This window comes from Triticum dicoccoides, chromosome 5B (assembly GCF_002162155.2).
Source record: "Triticum dicoccoides isolate Atlit2015 ecotype Zavitan chromosome 5B, WEW_v2.0, whole genome shotgun sequence".
In the NCBI taxonomy this organism is placed as follows: domain Eukaryota; kingdom Viridiplantae; phylum Streptophyta; class Magnoliopsida; order Poales; family Poaceae; genus Triticum; species Triticum dicoccoides.
In genome coordinates, this window is record NC_041389.1 from 257048759 (window position 1) to 257057369 (window position 8611).

The window sequence follows — 8611 nt, forward strand, 5'->3', positions numbered from 1 at the left end:
ATATAATAGCATGGAACAATCAAAAATTGTAGATACGTTGGAGACGAATGAAGCATCCCCAAGCTTAATTCCTGCTTGTCCTCGAGTAGGTAAATGATAAAAAGAGAATTTTTGATGTGGAATGCTACCCAACATATTTATCCATGTAATTCTCTTTATTGTGGCATGAATGTTCAGATCCGTAAGATTCAAAACAAAAGTTTAATATTGACATAAAAACAATAATACTTCAAGTATACTAATAAAGCAATCATGTCTTCTCAAAATAACATGGCCAAAGAAAGCTACCCCTACAAAATCATATAGTCTGGCTATGCTCTATCTTCATCACACAAAATATTTAAATCATGCACAACCCCGATGACAAGCCAAGCAATTGTTTCAAACTTTCAATGTTCTCAAACTTTTTCAACCTTCACGCTATACATGAGCGTAAGCCATGGATATAGCACTATGGTGGAAGAGAATATGGTGGTTGTGGAGAAGACAAAAAGGAGGAAGATAGTCTCACATCAACTAGGCGTATCAATGGGCTATGAAGATGCCCATCAATAGATATCAATTTGAGTGGGTAGGGATTGCCATGCAACGGATGCACTAGAGCTATAAGTGTATGAAAGCTCAAAGAGAAACTAAGTGGGTGTGCATCCAACTTGCTTTCTCATGAAGACCTGGGGCAATTGGAGGAAGCCCATCATTGGAATATACAAGCCAAGTTCTATAATGAAAAAATCCCACTAGTAAATGAAAGTGACAAAATAGGAGACTCTCTATCATGGAGATCATGGTGCTACTTTGAAGCACAAGTGTGGAAAGAGGATAGTAACATTGCCCCTTCTCTCTTTTTCTCTCATTTTTTCTTTTTATTTTTCTCTCTCTTTTTTATTTTTTATTTTTCTTCCGGATTCTCATCCCGACTTGTGGGGGAATCGTAGCCTCCATCACCCTTTCCTCACATGGTACAATGCTCTAATAATGAAGATCATCACACTTTTATTTACTTACAACTCAATGCTTAGAACAAAATATGACTATATGTGAATACCTCCGGCGGGATGCAATGAATCAAGAGTGACTTGTATGAAAGAATTATGAAAGGTGGCTTTGCCACAAATACAATGTCAGCTACATGATCATGCAAAGAAATATGACAATGATGAAGCATGTCATAATAAATGGAACAGTGGAAATTTGCATGGCAATATATCTCGGAATGGCTATGGAAATGCCATAATAGGTAGGTATGGTGGCTGTTTTGAGGAAGTTATATGGTGGGTGTATGGTACCAGCGAAAGTTGCTCGGCACAAGAGAGCTAGCAATGGTGGAAGGGTGAGAGTGCGTATAATCCATAGACTCAACATTAGTCATAAAGAACTCACATCTTATTGCAAAAATCTATTAGTTATCAAAATGAAGTACTACACGCATGCTCCTAGGGGGATAGATTGGTAGTATAAGACCATCGCTCGTCCCCGAACGCCTCTCATAAGGAAGACAATCAAAAAATAAATCATGCTCTGACTTCATCATATAACGGTTTACCATACGTGCATGCTAGAGGAATCACAAAGTTTAGCACAAGTATCTCTCAAATTCACGACTACTCACTAGCATGACTCTAATATCACCATCTTCATATCTCAAAACAATCATAAAGAATTAAACTTCTCATAGTATTCAATGCACTTTATACGAAAGTTTTTATTATATCCATCTTGAATGCCTATCATATTAGGACTAATTTTATAACCAAAGCAAATTACCATGTTGTTCTAAAAGACTCTCAAAATAAAATAAGTGAAGAATGAGAGTTCATAAATTTCTATAAACTAAAGCCACCGCCGTGCTCCAAAAAGATATAAGTGAAGTACTAGAGCAATATTGTTTAGCTCAAAAGATATAAGTGAAGCACATAGAGTATTCTAATAAATCACGATTCATGCACGTATCTCTCAAAAGGTGTGTACAACAAGGATGATTGTGGTAAACTAAAAAGCAAAGACTTAAATAATACCAGACGCTCCAAGCAAAACAAATATCATGTGGTGAATAAAAATATAGCCTCAAGTAAAGTTACCGATAGAGGAAGACGAAAGAGGGGATGCCTTCCGGGGCATCCCCAAGCTTAGGCTTTTGGTTGTCCTTGAATATTACCTTGGGGTGCCTTGGGCATCCCCAATCTTAGTCTCTTGCCACTCCTTATTCCATAGTGCATCAAATCCTTACCCGAAACTTGAAAACTTCACAACACAAAACTCAACAGAAAATCTCATGAGCTCCGTTAGTATAAGAAAAGAAATCACCACTTTAAGGTATTGTTGCAAACTCATTCTTTATTTATATTGGTGTAATATATACTGTATTCCAACTTTTCCATGGTTCATACCCCCCGATACTACCCATAGATTCACCATAATAAGAAAACAACACACAAAAAACAGAATCTGTCAAAAACAGAACAGTCTGTAGTAATCTGTAACTCTCGAATACTTCTGTAACTCCTAAAATTCTTAAAAATTAGGAAAACCTGACAAATTTGTGTACCAATATAGATAAAAAAGAATCAGATCAAAAGCACGTTTCTGTTAATTAATAAAATTATTTTCCTATGTGCAAAAGTTTCTGATTTTCAGCAGGATCAACACAACTATCACTATAAGCTATCCTAAAGGTTTAACTTGGCGCAAACACTAATTAAAACATAAAACCACATCTATCCAGAGGGCTGGATGAATTATTTTTTACTAAACAGGAACAAAAAGCGGTATCGTTTAACGCCCTTAGCTAGGCATAAAAATGCGAATAGATCTAAGTATTGTCATCTTTAGTATTTTTATGATAAAGAGAGAATTTCTTATCTAAAGCACTTATCTTTCTATTTTTTGAAAGTACGTTGCCATTAATTGTGGAAGAGAGATTAAGCACACTTTGAAAATTTGCATCTGAACTAGCCTTCATCTATTTAATAATTTCAATCTGATAAAAGCACAAAAGGCAGTAGATTCAACATTTTCACTTTTGGGATGCCCAAGTATTGTTTTCATCTTTTCATAAGTATCGATGGCATCCCCTTCAAGAAAACATTCTTCAAATATAGAATCCCAAACTTGCTTAAAAGAAGAAGGTAAGCTAACATAAATGCTTTTCAAGTATATCTCAATTTGATATTGAGGCACATAGCTAGCTCGGATCCGTAATAGTCTATCCCAAGCATCTTTCAAAGATTCATCAAGAAAATAACGAAAAATTCTGGAGTCATCTTCATCAAAATTGTTAAAACTCTCATTGATTACCCCGGTAGGTCTTTCCGTAACATCATTATTTATGAGCTTAGAGATGATAGAGGGGCTACCCAAAGAAAAACTCGGGAGAAAGGCTTTAAGACCTTTTGATTCGGCCATCATGATAGGAAGGCAAGCTTAGGTGAACGTAAAGGCAGCGAGAGAGAAGGCAAATATTTTTGATAATCATTTTAGAGATGGGGGAGAGGAAAACGAGAGGCGAATGGCAATGCAATAAATGAGAGTTTATGATGGGTACTTGGTATGTCTTGACTTGACATAGATCTCCCCGGCAACGGTGCCAGAAATTCTTCCTGCTACCTCTTGAGCTTGCATTGGTTTTTCCCATGAAAAGGAAAGGGTGATGCAGCAAAGTAGAATTAAGTATTTCCCTCAATTTGAGAACCAAGGTATCAATCCAGTAGGATACTACGCACAAGTCACCTAATACCTGCAGAAACAATCAACAAACTTGCACCCAAAGCGGTAAGAGGTTGTCAATCCCTTCACGGTTATTTGCAAAAGTGAGATCTCGTAGAGATAGATAACCGGTAAAGTAAATATTTTTGGTATTTTTAGTTTATAGATTGGAAAGTAAAGATTGGGAAGTAAAGAAATGGCGACAGAAATTGGCAAGTTGACGGGAAACTAATATGATGTAAAATAGACCCGGGGGCCATAGGATTCACTAGTGGCTTCTCTCAAGATAGCAAATAATATGGTGGGTGAACAAATTACTGCCGAGCAATTGATAGAAGAGCGCATAGTTATGATGATATCTAAGGCAATGATCTTGAACATAGGCATCACATCCGTGTCAAGTAGACCGAAACAATTCTGCATCTACTACTATTACTCCACACATTGACCGACTCCTGCCTGCATCTAGAGTATTAAGTTCATAAAGAACAAAGTAAAACATTAAGTAAGATGACATGATGTAGAGGAATTAACTCAAGCAATATGATGAAAACCCCATCTTTTTATCCTCGATGGCAATAATACAATACGTGCCATGCTGCCCCTAGTGTCACTGGGAAAGGACACCACAAGATTGAACCCAAAGCTATGCACTTCTCCCATTGCAAGAAAAACCAATCTAGTAGGCCAAAGTAAATCGATAATTCGAAGAGACTTGCAAAGATATCAAATCATGCATATAAGAATTCAGAGAAGACTCAAATAATATTCATAGATAAGCTGATCATAAATCCACAATTCATCGGATCTCGGCATACACACCGCAAAAGAGTATTACATCGAATAGATCTCCAAGAACATCGAGGAGAACATGGTATTGAGAATCAAAGAGAGATAAGAAGCCATCTAGCTACTAGCTATGGACCCGTAGGTCTGAGGTAAACTACTCACGCTTCATCGGAAGGGTAATGGTGTTGATGTAGAAGCCCTCCATGGTCGAATCCCCCTCCGGCGGGATGCCGGAAAAGGCCCCTAGATGGGATCTCACGGGTACAGAAGGTTGCGGCGGCGGAAAAGTGTTTTCGTGGCTCCCCCTGATGTTTTGGGGGGTATAAGAGTATATATAGGCGAAGGAACTAGGTCCGGAGATCCACGAGGGGCCCATGAGGTAGGGGGCGTGCCCTACCCCCTGGGCGCGCCCTCTACCCTCGTGGTCGCCTCGTTGCGTCTCCGACTTCATCTCCAAGTCTCCTGGTTTGCTTCTGGTCCAAGAAAGATCATCGCGAAAGTTTCATTCTGTTTGGACTCCATTTGGTATTCTTTTTCTGCGAAACTCTAAAACAGGCAAAAAAAATAGAAACTAGCACTGGGCCCTCGGTTAATAGGTTAGTCCCCAAAATAACATAAAATAGCATATAAATGCATATTAAACATCCAAAATAGATAATATAATAGCATGGAACATTCAAAAATTGTAGAAAACGTTGGAGACGTATAGCCCGCTGGCGCGCGCCTGGCCTTGGTCGTCATGGTTGATGTCATTTCAGCCACATGAGGCTGGGTCTTGCATATAAATCTTCGCTGCGTCAGGAGGCCACCCGAGGAGGCTGCTCCCTCAGGATGTCTTGATGTCGCCCGCCTCGCGGGGCTTGGCCCCTCGCGAAGGTCTTGTTTTGTCGTGGTCAAAGATGGGTCGTACCAGGCCGTCGATGGAGCCACACCGTGGGCCGCGGGTAGACAAGTCTGGGTACCTTAGTTCCCAGAACGCCGATAGAAGCCCCTGGGCCCAAGGCGCGCTCGCACTTGGCTTCGAGGCAAAGCCAAAGGGCAAGTGCGGAACACCGCGGGCCCCAATCACCTGCGGGCCGGGTCGAAGTGTGGCGCTTGATAATATGTGGGCGTCTCTGCTTCCCCACGCTGCCTCGGCAACCGTCTGATTTGACAACTGCTTGCTGTGAGCGCAGCCTTGCCATCATTGTTTGGCGTTCTCACCCTCTACTCACTTCCTCCCTTGCGAGCTTGTGCGTCCTTCTCTAGTCGCTGCATCTTGCTCATCTTACTCTGCTGCCATGGCTCCAAAATCGAAGAAGAGGAGCGGAGCTCGCGCGCCCGAGGATCCCTTGCCGGGCTGGATCGTACGTTGGACCGATCAATAGTGGTCAACCAGGAAGGGCTGGACAAGGTCTGCCTGTCCCTGGCAGCTGATTCCAATGAGTGGAAGGCGACGAAGGCCTGGCCTGCTTCCCAAGCTTCGATTGAGATGGTGGCCACTGAAATTCCTCCTCATCTTCATGCCCTCTCGGCCGGTATGATCCCTCCTTTCTCTAATTTCTTCAATGTTGTGCTCTCGCATTACCAGATCTAGGCATTGCATCTGGATCCCGCCTCCATCATCCTCCTTTCCATCCTCGCCTTCTTGTGCGAGGCCCTCGTGGGCATTGCTCCATCTGTGCCTTGCTCCGCCACTTCTTCTCGCTCCATCTTGTTGATGGCCGGCAGTGCTCTGGTTGCGTGTCGTTCCAGGCGGCGGTGGCGACGGCAGGCTTCGGCATTGACTTCACGTTCCGCACGGATACCACGGGGTTTTGGAGGCGGTGGGTGTATCTGGACGCCGCCGTGCTCAGCCCCTGCTCCTTCTTCCGTGCACACCGGTGATCCCAAGCTCCGGCTGGGGACACGTGGAGCTGGTCGACCGTCGGCTTGGGCGCGTCTGGTCCAGGATGGCTAAACTGAGGGAGGCGGGTGTGACTGCGCCGATGGTGGCTAGGGAGTTCATCCAACGGTGCGTCGCAACGCTTCAGCGCCATTCGCTCCCAATGTGGACCTTCACGGGCCCCAAAGATCCCATGAGGCTTCAGGTGACTTCGCTTCCCACCATGATGCTGGGCGCCGTGCTTGAGCTCCTGACAGGCAATTCGGCTCCCGCAGTGCTCCTTGCTAAGGGGGGCCTCGCCTTGTATCATTGATTGAACATGGGGAACTTCGTCAGGCAGATGTCGCGCTTCGATGAGTGGGGGCTGCTTCACGTGGGCCATGAGGAGCCTCGTGAGAACCCTGTTATGGTGGCCCCCGAGCTTTCCCTTCAAACATTAGTGGTGACGCACGCGCCGCTGACCGCTCCCGAGGAGGCCCCGGGAAGCCGGAAGCTTCCTGGTGCTCCCGAGTCGGCCCTCGGGGGCCTGGCGCTGCCAGGTGCTCCTGAGGTGACTCCTCTGGCCCTGAGGGCGACCCGAGGGGAGCCCCATCGTCGCCGCAATCGTCTCCCTTGCCTCCGGGGGCAGCGCACCCTGCTCCAGCACCCCTCCTCTGGCCATCGAGGTCTCCCGTAAGAGGAGATTCGGGAGCTGCCACGGTGTCGCCCCGCGGGCTCTGAAACAGAGGATATGAGTGGCCGATGATGAGTAAGTACCTTTCCCCTCGGATTTTTGCGTGACGGGTTCCCTCCTGACATTTGCCCTTCAGGCTTCCTTCTTCCTTGACGGTGAGCCCGCTCGTGATGTGCCCTCCAAGGGTCCCGGAGCCGGCCGTCGCCCCAAGCCTCCTGAAGCAGGCAGCCGCCCGGGAGGTGGTGCCGTCCCGAGAGTCGTGGCCGTCAGAGGAAGGTCGCGAGCCCTCTCTCCTGGCTCCTTACCATGACAGCAGTCTCCGTGATGCGAAGGCCGCACCGAGGGCCCTTCTGATGGTCCTTGCGAATAGTTGGGTGTCTCATGCGGCGGCTTCATCTTCAAGCAGTGGAGCTGGGCCCCACTGCGCGGAGCTCGAAGTCCGAGGGGTGGTCGAAGAGGCTCCGGCCACCGAGCACTTGCCGGGGACGGGCGAATTGCCTCACTCCTCTCCAGCAAGCCATGGCGCAGAAGAGAGGCCCGACCACGCGCTGGAGCTTGCACGTGGGCGGAGCACCGTCCGCCACAACCTCCTCCTGGTAGCTGCAGACGCGCTTGGCCAGCTTGTAGTGGAGCTTGCTGATGTCGACTCTCGCCTTGAGGTGGAAAACCTCCGCCTTGCGTGCGAGTGGCATCAGCTGAAGGTCGTGGTCAATCTTACGCACATGCAGCATGAGCGCACCCGTGCGGATGTTAAAAGCACGGTACGAACTTTTATGCAACGATTGGGTTCGACATTTTTAGAAGAATCGAACTGTGTGTAAAAAAAGAAGCATTTTTTTACAGAATATTTTTCAAACTAAAAATAAAAGGCGCTTTCCCATCTTCTTAACCTGAAATGAAGGGGTACCCCCGGGAAGAGATCCAGTGGAGACAGCTGGGCCTGTAGCTCAGAGGATTAGAGCACGTGGCTACGAACCACGGTGTCGGGGGTTCGAATCCCTCCTTGCCCACCTGTCTCTCTTTTTTCTTTTGCTTTCTCAGCAGATATTTCATAAAAACTATAAAAACGAGTCAAAGTGGATTGGCCCACACTAGCACTTCCGCGTAATAACTCCACTAAAGGCGATCCCTTCTATTTTCGTGCCTTTAGTAGGCTTAGTATTTCCGGCAATTGCAATGACTTCTTTATTTCTTTATGTGCAAAAAAATAAGATATATCATATCGGGTAGGTTGTGGTATTTCATTGCTACAAGCATGGGTTATTTTTTCATTTACCATCTCATGGAAAACCCTTTTCGTTCCGCTTAGCCCTATCGGGTATTTTAGTGATAGGTTCTATAGGAACTGGACGATCCTATTTGGTCAAATACCTAACGAAAATCTGTTGTTCCGCGTCTTGGACTAACTATCCCTTAGAGGGTATTGTTAAAAGATCCTCGATTCCTAACGAAAAAAACCAGAGGTTATTTGGATTCCTCAGAAACCCCCGCCTACATCACGGGGTCCCTTGCGGCCTCTCGTGAGGCCTGCATCCGTGCTCAGGAGGAGGTGCGGGCCGTGGAGCAGCGCCACGAGGCAGCCG

General features: G+C 45.7%; 1 non-coding gene across 1 annotated transcript; it reads left to right on the forward strand.

The window, feature by feature from the left end:
- Window positions 1-7964: 7964 nt before the first annotated feature.
- Window positions 7965-8038, forward strand: TRNAR-ACG. The gene has a single exon. It is a non-coding gene; the product is annotated as a tRNA-Arg (tRNA).
- The last annotated feature ends 573 nt before the right edge of the window (window positions 8039-8611 follow it).